Below are 17,428 nucleotides of genomic sequence, written 5' to 3' on the forward strand. Positions count from 1 at the left end.
GTGTTAGTGTGTGTAGGATAGTGTTAGTGTGTGTAGGGTAGTGTTAGTGTGTGTAGGGTAGTGTTAGTGTGTGTAGGGTAGTGTTAGTGTGCGGGGATCGCTGGTCGGTGTGGACCAGCCCAATTATAGAAACATAGAACATATAAGTAGGAGTAGGCCATTTGGTCCTTCGAACCTGCACTGCCATTCAATATGATCATGGCTGATCATCCAACTCAGTATCCCGTACCTGCCTTCTCTCCATACCTCCTGATCCCATTAGCCACAAGGGCCACATCTAACTCCCTCTTAAATATAGCGAATGAACTGGCCTCAACTACATTCTGTGGCAGAGAATTCCACAGATTCGGTGTGGACTCGGTGGGCCGAAGGGCCTGTTTCCGCGCTGTATCTCTAAACAAAAATCAGTTGTGATTCTTGTGTGGCGTGACCACTCTCCCTCCAACCACTGTGGTCTCTCCATTCACAAATTACCTTGGAATCGCAGGTGGATGTAACAACTGGTGACTGGACACTTGGGACAGGTACATGGATACTGACAAGATGCGGCATCTTGTTTGGCACGGGTGATATGGGCCGAAGGGCCTGTTTCTGTGCGGCACGACTGACTACAACTGCATGGAGGTTGTAGAGATGAAACATTATGAGTTTGTAAAAGCAGCATGAGGTGGCTGACAGTCAGTGCAATGGCCTGAAGGTGGCAGTGTTGTTCTTCCTTCCCTTATCCTTGCGCCGAGCACAAAATCAAAGACAGACATAGAGTGCTCGAGTAATGCCCCTGTCCCACTTAGGAAACCTGAACGGAAACCTCTGGAGACTTTGCGCCCCACCCAAGGTTTCTGTGTGGTTCCCGGAGGTTTTTGTCAGTCTCCCTACCTGTTTCCACTACCTGCAACCTCCGGCAACCACCTGCAACCTCCGGGAACCGCACGGAAACCTTGGGTGGGTTTTCCTTTTGCTATGAATGCTAACATACCATTCGCTTTCTTCACTGCCTGCTGCACCTGCATGCCTACTTTCAATGACTGGTGTACCATGACACCCAGGTCTCGCTGCATCTCCCCTTTTCCTAATCGGCCACCATTTAGATAATAGTCTGCTTTCCTGTTTTTGCCACCAAAATGGATAACCTCACATTTATCCACATTATACTGCATCTGCCAAACATTTGCCCACTCACCCAGCCTATCCAAGTCACCTTGCAGTCTCCTAGCATCCTCCTCACAGCTAACACTGCCCCCCAGCTTAGTGTCATCCGCAAACTTGGAGATATTGCCTTCAATTCCCTCATTCAGATCATTAATATATATTGTAAATAACTGGGGTCCCAGCACTGAGCCTTGCGGTACCCCACTAGTCACTGCCTGCCATTGTGAAAAGGACCCAATGTGTGTGTGTGTGCGATAGTGTTTGAGAGTGTGAGACCGTGTGTGAATTATGTGTGTGTCTGTGCACTGTGTGTGAGTGACAGTGAGTAATTATGTGTGTATGATAGTGTGTGAGTCTGAGAATGTGTCTATGAGTGCGTGTGTGTGCGTTTGTGAGTGCATGTGTGAGTGTGAGTGTGCAAGTGCGATAGTGTTTGAGTCTGAGAGCGTGAGTGTGAAATGTGCATGTGTGTGAAATATGCGTGTGTCTGTGCGCCTCTGTGTGAGTGAGTAATTATGTGTGTATGATAGTGTGTGTCTGAGAATGCGTGTATGAGTGCATGTGTGTGTGCTTGTGAGTGCATGTATGAGTGTGTGTGCTCGTGAGTGTGTGAGTGTGAGTGCATGTGTGAGTGTGTGTGAGTGCATGTGTGAGTGTGAGTGTGAGTGTGTGTGAGTGCATGTGTGAGTGTGTGTGAGTGTGTGTGAGTGCATGTGTGAGTGTGAGTGTGTGCGAGTGCGTGAGTGCATGTGTGAGTGTGAGTGCGTGTGAGTGCATGTGTGAGTGTGTGTGTGAGTGAGTGATTGTGAGTGAGTGTCTAATGAGAGTGTGAGTATGTGTTTGTGATTGTGAGTGAGTGTGAGTGTGAGTGTAAGAGTGCAGGTGTGAGTGTGTGCGTTAGCTCTGGTTGCAGTGAGGGTTGTGATGTGGAGTCAGTTTGACATCAGACGTGAGTGATATAACGCAGACACAGTAATGGTATTTCCACACAACACTGCCTCAATAGATTCACAAATGACTGGCTTATTCTTAGTTTTTGAACTATTTTTATCCTCAGCTGCTGTTTATCACATTGAAGTTCATCTCTAAACGTGTATAACTATGGCCTGTGGAGGTGACCACTACTGCCAGGGGGCAGTATGCCAGTCATGGAGGGGTCAGTCAGTGTTTGAGGGTGGAAGTGGTTACTGCCCGGCCTGGAGCTCTGGCCCATAGCACAGACACATGCACAGTTCACACTCTCACACTCTCACACACTCACTAACAAACACATACACACTCTCACATATGTATATACACTCATACTTACACACACATTCATATACACTCATACTCACACACACACACACACACACACACACACACACACACACACACACTCACACACACACACACACACACACACACACACACACTCACACACACACACACACACACACACACACACACACACACACACACACACACACACACACACACACACACACACACACACACACACACACACTCATACACACACATACTCACACTCACACACATACTTAAACACAGTCTCACTCTTAGGTGTAGGAAACACACTGGCAATATTTTGACGAACACTTTAACTCCCCCTCCCATTCCCACACTGACCTTCAGTCTGAAGAAGGGTTTCGGCCCGAAACGTCGCCTATTTCCTTCGCTCCATAGATGCTGCTGCACCCGCTGAGTTTCTCCAGCATTTTTGTGTACTTTCGATCTTCCAGCATGTACCTTCTTGAACAGAATGAATATTGATTTCTCTAACTTCGTAACCCTTGCATTCGTAAGAGTGAGAGTGAATATATCAGGGGTTATATTCCCTCTCTCTCCACCCCTTCCCCACCCTAGTTGAACCAGCTTCAAAGTCATCCTGCTGAGTCTCAATGGCTAACAATGACCTATTTCCTTTATCATCATTACATCTTTGCATATCCTTCATTATATCTCTCTACATTACCATCCATATCTATCGTTTCGGTGGGGAGTGGAGAAAGAGGGGCATAGACTATCTTAGAACACCCCTTGGAGTTTCAACATAACAAGAGGAGTTGAGTATAGGAGCAAATATGTCCTTCTGCAGTTGTATAGGGCTCTAGTGACACCACACCTGGAGTATTGTGTGCAGTTTTGGTCCCCTAATTTGAGGAAGGACATCCAAGAGTCAAGAGAGTCAAGAGTCAAGAGTCAATTTAATTGTCATTTGGACCCCTGGAGGTCCAAACGAAATGCCGTTTCTGCAGCCATATATTACACACAAATAGACCCCAGACACAACATAATTACATTTAACATAAACATCCATCACATAGCTGTGATGGAAGGCCCAAAAAAACTTATCTCTCCACTGCACTCCCCCCCCCCCCCCGATGTCAGAGTCAAAGTCAAAGCCCCCGGCTGGCAATGGCGATTGTCCCGCGGCCATTGAAGCCACGCCGGGTGGTGCGAGGTCGCACACTGCGGGTCTTGGTGTTGGAGCCCCCGGTGTGTGCTCGCAAAGTCCCGCGGCCATTCCAGCTATTGCTATTCCTTGCTATTGAGGGAGTGCAGCGTAGGTTTACAAGGTTAATTCCCGGGATGGCGGGACTGTCATATCGTTGTCTCGGTACTGTACACTGACAATGACAATTAAAGTTGAATCTGAATCTGAATCTGATATGCTGAGAGAATTGAGCGGCTGGGCTTGTACACTCTGGAGTTTAGAAGGATGAGTGGGGATCTTATTGAAACATACAAGATTGTTAAGGGTCTGGACACGCTCGAGGCAGGAAACATGTTCCCGATGTTGGGGGAGTCCAGAACCAGGGGCCACAACACTTTTTCACACAGAGAGTCTGTGGAATTCTCTGCCTCAGAGGCAGGTTCTCTGGATACTTTCAAGAGAGAGCTGGATAGGGCTCTTAAAGATAGCGGAGTCAGGGGGTATGGGGAGAAGGCAGGAACGGGGTACTGATTGTGGATGATCAGCCATGATCACATTGAATGGCGGTGCTGGCTCGAAGGGCCAAACGGCCTACTCTTGCACCTGTTGTCTATTGTCTATTGAGTGACTGATGTGACCTGCTGAGTCTCAAGTGAACATATATAAAATAATATGGTGCAGTGGTAGATTTGCCCAGTTACAGCAACAGAGAGCCAGAATCTATCCTGATTACGGATGCTGTCTGTACAGAGTTTGTACGTTCTCCCCATGACCATGTGGGTTTTCTCCGGGATCTTTGGTTTCCTCCCACACCCCAAAGACAATTGTAGGTCAATTGGCTTGGTATAAATGTAAAATTGTCTCTAGTGTGTGTAAGATAGTGTGAGTGTGAGGAGATCACTGGTCAGTGTGGACAGTGGGCTGAAGGGCCTGTTTCCGCACTGTATCTCTAAACTAAACTAAGTAATGAAATTGTACAGACTTCTGTTAACTGGAGTTACTCCGAGACCTAATCTCTGCAAAGGAATAGATGATGTTTTGAGTCGAGACCTTCCGTTGAACTGAGCCTGAAGGAGGGTCTCGACACAAAACGTCACCTATTCCTTTTCTCCAGAGATGCTGTCTGACCCATTGTGTTACTCCAGCATTTTGTGTTACTCCAACATCTGCAGTTCCTTCCTACACATTCTATCTACTCTCTGCATCTGCCTGTAAGTCTGGGAGATCGTTCCCCTGTACAAGTTCCAATTAAGTATTAATATGCCAATTTGCATCAAATTTTCAGTATACCCAGACAATTACCGCAGTCAGAGTGAAACTGTCTCATTTGTGGTCTTCTCTATTCTAGTCATAGCGTGACTCTACTCAGCCCAACTTGCCCACACTGGCCAACATGTCCCAGCTACACTAGTCCCACTTGCCTGCATTTGGACCAGATCACTGCAAACCTGTCCTATCCATGTACCTGTCTAACTGCTTCTTAAACGTTGGGATAGACCCAGCCTGAACTACCTACTCTGGCAGCTTGTTCTGTACACCCACCACAACCTTCACCTCACCCCACGGGCCACATCTCTGAACAGGTTTTAGAATAATAGAAACAAGGAACTGCAGATGCTGGTTTATTTAAAAAAAACACACAAAGTGCTGGAGTATCTTGGCGGTCAGGCAGCATCTCTGGAGGACGTGGATAGGTGACGATTCAAGTCGGGACACTTCTTCAGACTGATTGTAGACCAAAGCCTGTCAGGTAATATGTTGATAGGTTGAGTGTGTAGGAAGGAACTGTAGATGCTGGTTTACATGGAAGATAGGCACAAAATGCTGGAGTAACTCAGCAGGACAGGCAGCTGGAGAACAGGAATAGCAGACGTTTCAAGTCAAGACCCTTCTTCAGACTGAGAGCCAAGGGAGAGAGAAACTAAAGGTGTGAAAAAGTACAGGTGAAAAAAGTCACACAACAAATCGGAGCCGGTACCGATGGCCAAGGAGCCCACAATGGTCCATTGTTGGTTGCGGAAGAGGTGATAATGAAGGGATACGAACAGTGAAACTAGCAGGACAACTAGGATGGGGGTAGAGTGGTGAGGGGTGGGGGGGTGAGGGGGGAGGGGCGGGGGTGGGGGGTTGTTAAGGAGAGAATGCAAGGGTTACTTGAAATTAGATAAATCAATCTTCACACCATTGATAATAGGTTGATGCAAGTGAAGAGGATTCTTTGACAAGCAGATGGCTGGACAAAGTCTAGAGAAGGTGTGAGACAAAAGGATTGAAGAGTTGTGAATTGTGAAGCTAGAGGAAGGAATATAGGTGAAGGGGAGGTGGGGGAAAAACAGGTGCAAGTCCAGGTGGGGCACAGGGAAGGGGAGGGGGGGAGGGGAAAGAAGGTGGAAATATGAGCTAAGAGGGGGAGGGGTAGTGACCATGACCCCACAGATCAACACCAGGCCATCATCTCCCAGACTGTTTCCCATCTCATCATCTCTGGCGATCTCCCTCCACAGCCTCCAACCTTATCGTCCTTCCAAAATCCACAAACAGGGCTGCCCTGGCAAACCCATTGTCTCTGCCTGCTCCTGCTCCACTGAACCCATCTCCACACACCTCGCTTCCATCCTATCCCCCCTGGTCCAGTCCCTGCCAACCTACGTCCGAGACACATCACACGCACCTCAACTCTTTATTAACTTTCAGTTTCCAGGCTCCCATTGCCTCATCTTTATCATGGACGTCCAGTCTCTCCACACCTCCGTCACCCACCAGGAAGGTCTCAAGGCCTCTGGTTCTTCCTCAAACAGAGGAAACAAATCAATACCCCTCTACGAACACTGTCCATGTAGCGGAACTTGTCCTCACCATCAACGTTAGTTTTACCTCCTCTCACCCTGCAAGTTGAATGTGTAGCCATGGGCACGTGTATGGTCCCCAGCTATGCCTGCCTATTTGTCATTTACATCCAACTGCCCTTGTTCCAGACATACACCGAGTCTATCCCCCAACACTTTCTGTGCTGCACTATCCTACACCCACTCGGGACAATTTCACATTTACACCAAGCCAATTAACCTGCAAACCTGTACGTCTTTGGTGTGTGGGAGGAAACTGGAGCACCCGGGAAAAACCCACGCATGTCACGGGGAGAACGTACAAACTCCATACAGACAGCACCCGTAGTCAGGATTGAACCCGGGTCTCTGGCACTGTAAGGCAGCAACTCTACCGCTGCACCACCACCTGAGTTAGTCCCACTTCCTCTGGCAGCTCGTTCCACCACCCTCTATGTGGAAAGGTTACCTGTTTTAACATTCCTCTCTCACCTTAAACCCTGTAGTTGTAGACTCCCCGACCCCACAGTAAAGACTGTGATCAGTCTGAACCTCACAACCTTAGAAACCTCTATAAGGGCCACCCATCAGTCTCTAGGGGAAACAATATGAGTAGGAAGGAACTGCAGATGCTGGTTTCAACCAAAGATAGACACAAAATGCTGGAGAAACTAATCAGGACAGGCAGCATCTCTGGAGAGAAGGAATGGGTAGCGTTTCGGATCAGTCTGAAGAAGGGTCTCGCCCCAAAACGTCACCTAGTCTTTCTCTCCAGAGATATATATAACCATATAACAATTACAGCACGGAAACAGGCCATCTCGACCCTTCTAGTCCGTGTCGAACACATATTCTCCCCAAGTCCCATATATCTGCGCTCAGACCATAACCTTCCATTCCTTTCCCGTCCATATAACTATCCAATATATTTTTAAATGATAAAAACAAATCTGCCTTCAGTCCCTTAATTCTCAAGTCATGTCCCCTTGTTTGAATCTTCCCTACTCTCAGGGGGAAAAGCTTATCCATGTCAACTCTGTCTATCCCTCTCATCATTTTAAAAACCTCTATCAAGTCCCCCCTTAACCTTCTGCGCTCCAGAGAATAAAGACCTAACATGTTCAACCTTTATCTGTAACTTAGTTGCTGAAACCCAGGCAACATTCTAGTAAATCTCCTCTGTACTCTCTCTATTTTGGTGACATCCTTCCTATAATTAGGCGACCAAAATTGTACACCATACTCCAGAATTGGTCTCACCAATGCCTTGTACAATTTTAACATTACATCCCAACTTCTATACTCAATGCTCTGATTTATAAAGGCCAGCACACCAAAAGCTTTCTTTACCAACCTATCTACATGAGATTCTACTTTCAGGAAACAGTGCAGTTATTCCCAGATCCCTCTGTTCACCTGCATTCTTCAATTCCCTACCATTTACCATGCACGTCCTATTTTGATTTGTCCTGCGAAGATGTAGCACCTCACACTTATCAGCATTAAACTCCATCTGCCATCTTTCAGCCAACTCTTCCAACTGGCATAAATCTCTCTGTAGACTTTGAAAATCTACTTCATTATGCACAACCCCACCTATCTTAGTATCATCTGCATACTTACTAATCCAATTTACCACACCATCATCCAGATCATTGATGTACATGGCAAACAACAGTGGACCCAACACAGATCCCTGAGGCACCCCACTAGTCACTGGCCTCCAACCTGACAAACAACCATCCACCATTACCCTCTGGTATCTCACCTTCAGCCACTGTTGAATCCATCTTGCTACTCCACCATTAATACCCAACCATTGAACCTTCTTAACCAACCTTCCATGAGGAACCTTGTCAAAGGCCTTGCTGAAGTCCATATATACAACATCCACTGCTTTACCCTCATCAATTTCCCGAGTAACCTCTTCAAAAAATTCAAGAAGATTAGTCAAACATGACCTTCCAGGCACAAATCCATGTTGACTGTTCCTAATCAGACCCTGTTTATCCAGATGCTTATATATATTATCTTATATAAGTATCCTTTCCATCAATTTGCCCACCACTGACGTCAAACTAACAGGTCTATAATTGCTAGGTTTACTCTTAGAACACTTTTTAAACAATGGAACAACATGCACAGTACGCCAATCCTCCAGTACTATTCCTGTTTCTAATGACATTTGAAATATTTCTGTCATAGCCCCTGCTATTTCTACACTAATTTCCCTCAATGTCCTAGGGAATATCCTGTCCGGACCTGGAGACTTATCCACTTTTATATTTCTCAAAAGTGTCAGTACTTCCTCTTCTTTGAATCTCATAGTTTTCATAGCTACTCTACTTGTTTCCCTTACCTCACATAATTCACTATCCTTCTCCTTGGTGAATACCGAAGAAAATAAATTGTTCAATATCTCCCCCATCTCTTTTGGCTCTGCAGATAGCTGTCCAATCTGACTCTCTAATGGACCAATTTTATCCCTCGTTATCCTTTTGCTATTAATATAGCTGTAGAAACCCTTTGGATTTACTTTCACCTTACTTGCCAAAGCAACCTCATATCTGTTTTTAGCTTTTCTAATTTCTTTCTTAAGATTCTTTTTACATTCTTTATACTCCTCAGGCACCTCATTTACTGCCTATAATTATTGCTGCCTATAATTATTGTAGATCTCTCTCTTTTTCCGAACCAAGTTTCCAATTTCCCTTGAAACCAGGGCTCTTTCCAATTTTTACTATTTCCTTTCAACCGAACAGGGACATAAAGATTCTGTACTCTTAAAATTTCCCCTTTAAATGTCCTCCATTTCTCTTCTACATCTTTCCCATAAAACAAAATGTCCCAATTTACTCCTTTTAAATCCTTTCGCATCTCCTCAAAGTTAGCCTTTCTCCAATCAAAAATCTCAACCCTAGGTCCAGTTCTGATCCTCTCCATAATTATATTGAAACTAATGGTATTGTGATCACTGGACCCGAAGTGCTCCCCAACGCATACCTCCGCCACCTGTCCCATCTCATTTCCTAACAGGAGGTCCAGTACCGCCCCTTCTCTAGTAGGTACTTCTATGTATTGCTGCAAAAAACTACCCTGCACACATTTTACAAACTCCAACCCATCCAGCCCATTTACAGAATGTGTTTCCCAGTCTATGTGTGGAAAATTGAAATCTCCCACAATCACTACCTTGTGCTTACTACTAATATCTGCTATCTCCTTACATATTTGCTCTTCCAATTCTCGCTCCCCATTTGGCGGTCTATAATACACCCCTATAAGTGTTGCTACCCCTTTCCCATTTCTCAGTTCCACCCAAATAGCCTCCCTAGACGAGCCCTCTAATCTATCCTGCCAAAGCACTGCTGTAATATCTTCCCTGACTAGCAATGCAACACCTCCACCTCTTGCCCCTCCAATTCTATCACACCTGAAGCAACGAAATCCTGGAATATTTAGTTTCCAATCACAGCCCTCCTGCAACCACGTTTCACTGATCGCCACAACATCATACTTCCAGGTGTCTATCCAGACTCTAAGCTCATCCACCTTTCTTACAATGCTCCTAGCATTAAAATATACACATTTAAGAAACCCACCCTCTCTTAATCTCTGTTTATTGTCTTTTTCTTCTCTCTCCCCTACATTTTGGGTCAGAGTGCTACCATTCTCTGCCTCCTGCCTCACACACTGACTGCTAGCTTTCCCAATTTGAGTCCCTCCCCCAAACCATACTAGTTTAAAGTCTCCCCAGTAGCCTTTGCAAATCTCCCCGCCAGGATATTGGTCCCCCTTGAGTTCAAGTGCAACCCGTCCTTTCTGTACAGGTCGCATCTTCCCCAAAAGAGGTCCCAATGATCCAGAAACTTGAATCCATACCCACTGCACCAGTCCCTCATCCACGCATTTATCCTCCACCTCACTCCATTCCTACTCTCACTGTCGCGTGGCACAGGCAGTAATCCTGAGATTGTTGCTCTACCTAACTCCCTAAATTCTTCTTTCAGGACCTCTTCTCTTTTTTTACCTATGTCGTTGGTACCTATATGCACCACGACCTCAGGCTCCTCTCCCTCCCATTTCAGGATTTCTTGGACCCGTTCAGACACATCCCTGACCCTGGCACCAGGGAGGCAAACTACCATCCGGGACTCCTGTCTGCGTCCACAGAATCGCCTATCCGACCCCCTGACTATAGAGTCCCCTATTACAATTGCCCTCCCCTTCTTTTCCTTACCCTTCTGAGCAACAGGACCGGTCTTTGTGCCAGAGACCCGGTCGCTGTCGCTGCCCCCAGGTAGGCTGTCCTCCCCCACCCTTACTCAAGCATGAGTACTTATTTCTAAGGTGTACAGCCACCGGGGTACTCACCAGTCCCTGCCTCTGCCCGTTGCCCTTCCTAACTGTGACCCAGTTTTCTGTCTCCCGTGGTCTTGGAGTGACCACCTCCCTGTAACTCCTTTCTATGACCTCCTCGCTCTCCCTGAGCAGACAGAGGTCATCGAGTTGCTGCTCCAGGTTCCTAATACGGTCCCTTAGGAGTCCCATCTCGACACACCTTGCGCAGATGTGGACGTCTGGAGGGCACTCAGACTCCATGACCTCCCACATCTGACATCCAGAACAGTAAACTGCCCTGGCCCTCATTCTCCCCCTTATCCGAATACAATAAAGCCTAACCCGGGATACGTCAATCAGCTGCTTCCTCTAGTCCGTTCGACCCATCAGAGGCTTCCACCAGCCCCGTTAATTTGAAGTGTGATCTGCGAATGGAACGTTGCAGATTTTGGTTCTTCCTCCCCCACCAACGGCTCCTGTGCTGCCTGTCCTGATGAGTTACTCCAGCATTTTGTGCCTATCTAGGGAAAAGTCCCAGTCTATTCAGACTCTGCTTATACCTGTAGGAAGGAACTGGTATACACTAAAGAGAGACACAAAAGTTTTGGAGTAACTCAACGGGTCAGGCAGCATCTCTGGAGAAAAGGAGTGGGTGATGTCTTGGATCAGGATCCTCCTTCAGAGTGAGAGTCAGGGGAGAGGAGGACTCTCAGTCTGAAGAAGGGTCCCGACCTGAAACAGCACCTATTCCTTTTCTCCAGAGATGCTGCCTGACCCGCTGAGTTACTCTAGCGCTTTGTGCCTAACTCTTCTTATACCTGTTGGAACTGGTCACCTGTGGCTCAGTTCCTTTCTATAAATTATTTAATTTAAACAAATGAAAGGCTTAACTTGCTGGCAGTGAAGAAAGCGAATGGCATGTTGGCCTTTATAACAAGAGCAGTTGAGTAACCATATAACAATTACAGCACGGAAACAGGCCATCTCGGCCCTACAAGTCCATGCCGAGTATAGGAGCAAAGTGGTCCTACTGCAGTTGTACAGGGCCCTAGTGGGACCACCCCTGGAGTATTGTGTGCAGTTTTGGTCCCCTAATTTGAGGAAGGACATTCTTGCTATTGAGGGTGTGCAGCGTGGGTTCACAAGGTTAATTCCTGGGATGGTGGGACTGTCATATGCTGAGAGAATGGAACGGCTGGGCTTGTATACTCTGGAGTTTAGAAGGATGAGAGGGTATCTTATTGAAACATTTAAGATTGTTAAGGGTTTGGACACGCAAGAGGCAGGAAACATGTTCCCGATGTTGGGGGAGTCCAGAACCAGGGGCCACAGTTTAAGAATAAGGAGTAAGCCATTTAGAATGGAGACGAGGAAACACTTGTTCTTATAGAGAGTTTTTACAGAGAGGGTTGTGGAGTCTGTGGAATTCTCTGCCTAAAGATAGCGGGCAGGGGATATGGTGGAGGCAGGAACGGGGTTCTCTGGATCACTTTCAATAGAGAACTATGATTTAAGAGGGCTCTTAAAGATGGCGCTAAGGGGTCAGGGGATATGGGAGAAGGCAGGCAGGACTGAGGGGTACTGATTGTGGCCGATGATCCTGCACCTAAACCATGATCACATTGAATGGCGGTGCTGGCTCGAAGGGCCGAATGGCCTACTCCTGCATCTATTGTCTATTGTCTATTGCTGCTTATCGTTCAATATCTTAACGGGAGGGTCGGGTTACATGCATCAGAAGTGTTAGTCAATGAAACCATGACGTTTGGAAGCCACTAGTGAAAACGCAGATAATACCAACATCTGCTGACTTGCAATTTAAGTAAGAGTCTTCATATTTTATTCTTAATTAGGGACGCTAATAATCTCTCGACAACAGATGGCAGACCAACTGGACTATAGGTCGATAAGGATGTTGCTGTCACTGGAGGACTTCAATTACACAGTCATGGAGCTGTAGTTTAGTTTACATTAGAGATAGCGTGTGGAAACAGGCCCTTTGGCCCACCCAGCCCGTGCCGACCAGCGATCCCCGCACATTAACCCTATCATACACACACTAGAGACAATTTACACTTATACCAAGCCAATTAACCTACATACCAGCATGGCTTCGTCATGTAGGAGGAAACCGAAGATCTCGGAGAAAACCCACACAGGTTACGGGGAGAACGTACAAACTCCATACAGACAGCACCCGTGGTCAGGATCAAAACTGGGTCCCTGGCATTATAATGCCCCTGTCCCACTTGGGAAACCTGAACGGAAAACTCTGGAGACTTTGCGCCCCACCCAGGGTTTCCATGCGGTTCCCGGAGGTTTTTGTCAGTCTTCCTACCTGCTTCCACTACCTGCAACCTCCGGCAACCACCTGCAACCTCTGGGAACTGCACGGAAACCTTGGGTGGGGCGCAAAGTCACCAGAGGTTTCCGTTCAGGTTTCCTAAGTGGGACAGGGGCATTCGGCAGCAACTTTACCGCTGCGCCACCGTGCCTGTACATTACAGTAACAGACTCTTCAGCCCATCTTGTCCATGGTGACCCAGTTGGCATACTGGGCTAGTCCCAGAAACCCTTCCTATCCGTACATCTGTCCAAACCATTGCCCAAAGCACAGTCCACCAAAGTTCTCGCTGTTTGGTAAAAAATTGTCGATATCATAGTTTATGTAGAAAAGGTAAGAAAGAGAAGTCAGTTGGATTGGATCAGTTCAATTCAGTTTAGTTTAGTTTGGTTTGGTTCGGTTTTGTTCGGTTTGGTTTGGTTTGGTTTGGTTTTTTAGAGATACCACGGAAACAGGCCCTTCGGCCCACCGAGTGCACAAGGACCAACAATTACCCCGCACACTAACACTATCCTACACGCACAAGGGACGATTTACAAGTTTACTGAAGGCAATCAGCCTCCAAACCTGTACGTTTTTGGAGTGTGGAAGGAAACCGGAGCACCCGGAGAAAACCCACCCGGTCACGGGGAGAACGTACAAACTCAGTACGGGCAACACCCGTAGTCATAATCGAACCTGGGACTCTGGCGCTGTAAGGCAGTGACTCTACCTCTGTGCCACCGTGATACCCGTGTTATCCATTGTCAAGAGATTGTTAGAGTCTGTAGTTAAGAATAAAATATTAGGTATGTTACAAAACTTACCTTCAGCGGTGCTGCAGTTCTGTCACTGGCTGTATGCGCGACTTTGGTGCCTTTGGGGGGGGCGGGATTAAAATGCCGTTTTCTCCTGCCTGTCCGAGATATATTTTCTCGGGCTACTATCTGATGCTGAAAAATCTTTCTGACTTGCGTTCTCGGAAGTTTAAAAAAAAACCCGCTGGACAATTTAATCGCTGGAGTAAAATTAAAATCTACTTCTAACGCCGTCAACGCCGTCAATAGGACGGATCTCACGTAGGGGACAAAACATAAGTCGTTTATTTTACATATATACGTGCTTCTTAGGATTACTTTAATCAAAATTTAATCGGCGAAAATGTGATTAAGGACCCATACGAACCGGCAGCGTTTTTCCTGCCGATATGGGGTTTAAATTCACCACAACCGCAACGTTCCAAACGATTGCGTTCCACAAAAACCCACTCACAAGATTTAAATGCCCATTAATTTACGGGAATTAAACACTAAATTCCTTCCATTTGGCCTATAAATTCATGACAATGAGATTTTAAAATCATGTTATATTGTGAATTATTGTGTGAATGTTATTTGGACACTTAGGCTATTTAAAAATGTTAACTTTTTCTTAAGAAATGGATAGATGTTTAGATCTAGTAATTGAATTTTGTAATTAGCTACAATTAGGTAACTTACTAATTATATGCTTTAATTTCAGGTCATCCAAGTAAGATTGTTTCATATTTGTTTCAGAATGCTTCAATCTATAATAATTGAAAATTTCTTACAGTCCTCCAAATTTTTAAGAAAGTTATGACCATTTCACTGTCCTTGATCACAGTTGTGTTAAGTCAATGGAAAAGCAATAGGGAACAAGATGCTAATTTCAGTATGAAAATGGCCATAACTGTTTTAATACTGAAGATATGAGAGTGAATTAGGTGTCAAATTAAACTTCTGTCTATGCTTTATCTGATGGGATAAATTGCAGACTTGATTTTTAAAATCTCAAAATTATGTAACATTGCTAAAAATATGAAGACTTTTACTTAAATTACGTCAGCAGATGATGGTGTTATCTACATGTTCACTGGTGGAGTCCAAATGTCATGGTTTCATTGACTAACTCTTCTGATGTATATAAACCATCTCGTCGAGATGTTGAACGATAAGCAGCAAGTTCTCTAAGCAATTGATTAAACTAAGAGTTCTCAGTAAGGAACTGAGCCAGACAGTTCCAATCTGTTCAATACCAACCAACTCTTTGATAAACACCAGACTATCTGATAGGTTTGACTCCCTCAATCAAATCCTTCGTGCCGACACATTGTGTAGCTTTTTATAGTCTCGTAGAGCTATGCAGCAGGGACATTCCACCCATCCTCTTCTCTCCCAAGCTGTAGTCAATGAATCAGAGTCTGACATAGGTTCTTATCCAGGTGTTCCAAGATTGAGTGTGTGACCAGGGAGATGACAACAGGCATGGACCTCTTACGGTGTTCGGTGAACTGCAGTTGATCAAGGCTGCTGGGTAGACAGGATTTAATGCGTTCCATAACTAGCCTTTCAAAGCACTTTGTGATGGTGGATGTCAAGTCGTACGTTAAGGCATCAGGTCTTACTTTTATTCGGCAAGATCTACACTAAGTTCACTCAAATTCCATTCTATAATGGGCGGCATGGTGGTGCAGCGGTCGAGTCGCTGCCTCACAACTCCAAAGACGTGGGTTCGATCCTGACTACGGGTGCTTTCTGTACGGAGTTTGTACATTCACCCTGTGCCTGTGTGGGTTTCCTCCGGGTGCTCCGGTTTCCTGCCACACTGTGGTGAACCTGCCCTGGTTGGAGTTAGGGGTACTTGGTGGGAAACGGAGGGAATGGAATAGAACTGGTGTGAACTTGGCACTGGGAACGTAGCAACTCTTGTGTACTGCCTCAGTGTAATCTAGTATTCCTGGCCACTTGTACTGCAGTATGATGCTGCCTATACTTACTGAACTGTATGAAGAAAGGAATTGAATTGAATTGATTGAATTGAATACTTTATTGATCCTTGGGATGGCGGGACTGTCATATGAGGAAAGATTGAAAAGACTAGGCTTGTATTCACTGGAGTTTAGAAGGATGAGGGGAGATCTGAAGAAACATATAAAATTATAAAAGGACTGGACAAGCTAGACGCAGGAAAAATGTTCCCAATGTTGGGCAGGTCCAGAACCAGGGGCCACAGTCTTAGAATAAAGGGGAGGTCATTTAAGACTGAGGTGAGAAAAAACTTTTTCACCCAGAGAGTTGTGAATTTGTGGAATTCCCTGCCACAGAGGGCAGTGGAGGCCAAGTCACTGGATGGATGTAAGAGAGAGTTAGATAGAGCTCTTGCGGCTAGAGGAGTCAAGGGATATGGGGAGAAGACAGGCACGGGTTATTGCTTGGGGACGATCAGCCATGACCACCATGAATGGCGGTGCAGGCTCGAAGGGCCAAATGGCCTCCTCCTGCACCTATTTTCTATGTTTCTATATTTCTATGGTTCTATTGTCACATGTGACAAGTCACAGTGAAATTCTTTGCTTCCATACCCGAGGTATGCAAATAGTCACCATGAAAAGGGCACTTACAGTTACAAAATACCTCAGCGCCAGGAACTCCTTACTTCTCCCCCCTCGTGGTGGTCCCCCCACGCTGCGTCCTCCTTTGGTAATAAAGTACCGCCGAACCATTAAACGTGTGGTTGGTGGGCAGAGGCAGGAATCCTATTCCCTGTGATTCTACCACTCACACACAGACAGTTTACAGTGGGCAGCCGACATGTCAACCGACACGTCCTTGCGATCTGTGAGGAAACTGGAACACATCAGGGTAAGACCAGGCACAAGGGCGCAGCGGGTAGAGCCGCTGCCTCACGGCGCCAGAGCTCTGGGTTCGATCCTGGCCTCCGACCCTGTCTGCGTGAAGTTTTCATGTCCTCCCTGTGACCCCGTGGGTTTCCTCCGGGTGCTCCGGTTTCCTCCCACATCCCAAAGATGTGCGGGATTGTAAGTTAATTAGCCGTCTGTAAATTGCTCCCTCGTGTGTAGGGAGTGGATGGGAATGTGGGATAACATAGAACTAACTGGTTTGGCATAATTGTAAATTGTCCCTCAACTGTGTTAGACCAGTGTTAGTGTGCAGGGATCGCTGGTCAGTGCGGACTCGATGGGCCGAAGGGCCTGCTTTTTGCTGTGTCTCTAAACTAAACTAAACTGCTGCGAAGGTGCGGTCGACTGTGGCCGTGGATAGTGGGCCGAAGGGCCTGAGTCCATGCGGTATCCTTCAATCAACTCAAATCAATTAAAAAAAAATTATCATACTAGACGCAGACATCAGCGGACGTCAGGATCGAACCTGGGCCTCTGGCGCTGTGAGGCAGCGACTGCCAGCTGCGCCAAACTCGACACCTCAACCCAGACCGTAGGTTCCTCTTCCTATCTGTGCAGGATGTTCGTGGGTCTGAGGGCACAGAAACCCTGCGTTTCCCCCTCTCCTGCCCCCTCCCACTCCACCTGCTGTA

The sequence above is a fragment of the Leucoraja erinacea genome, chromosome 37, assembly GCF_028641065.1.
Source record: "Leucoraja erinacea ecotype New England chromosome 37, Leri_hhj_1, whole genome shotgun sequence".
Classification (NCBI taxonomy): Eukaryota; Metazoa; Chordata; class Chondrichthyes; order Rajiformes; family Rajidae; genus Leucoraja; species Leucoraja erinaceus.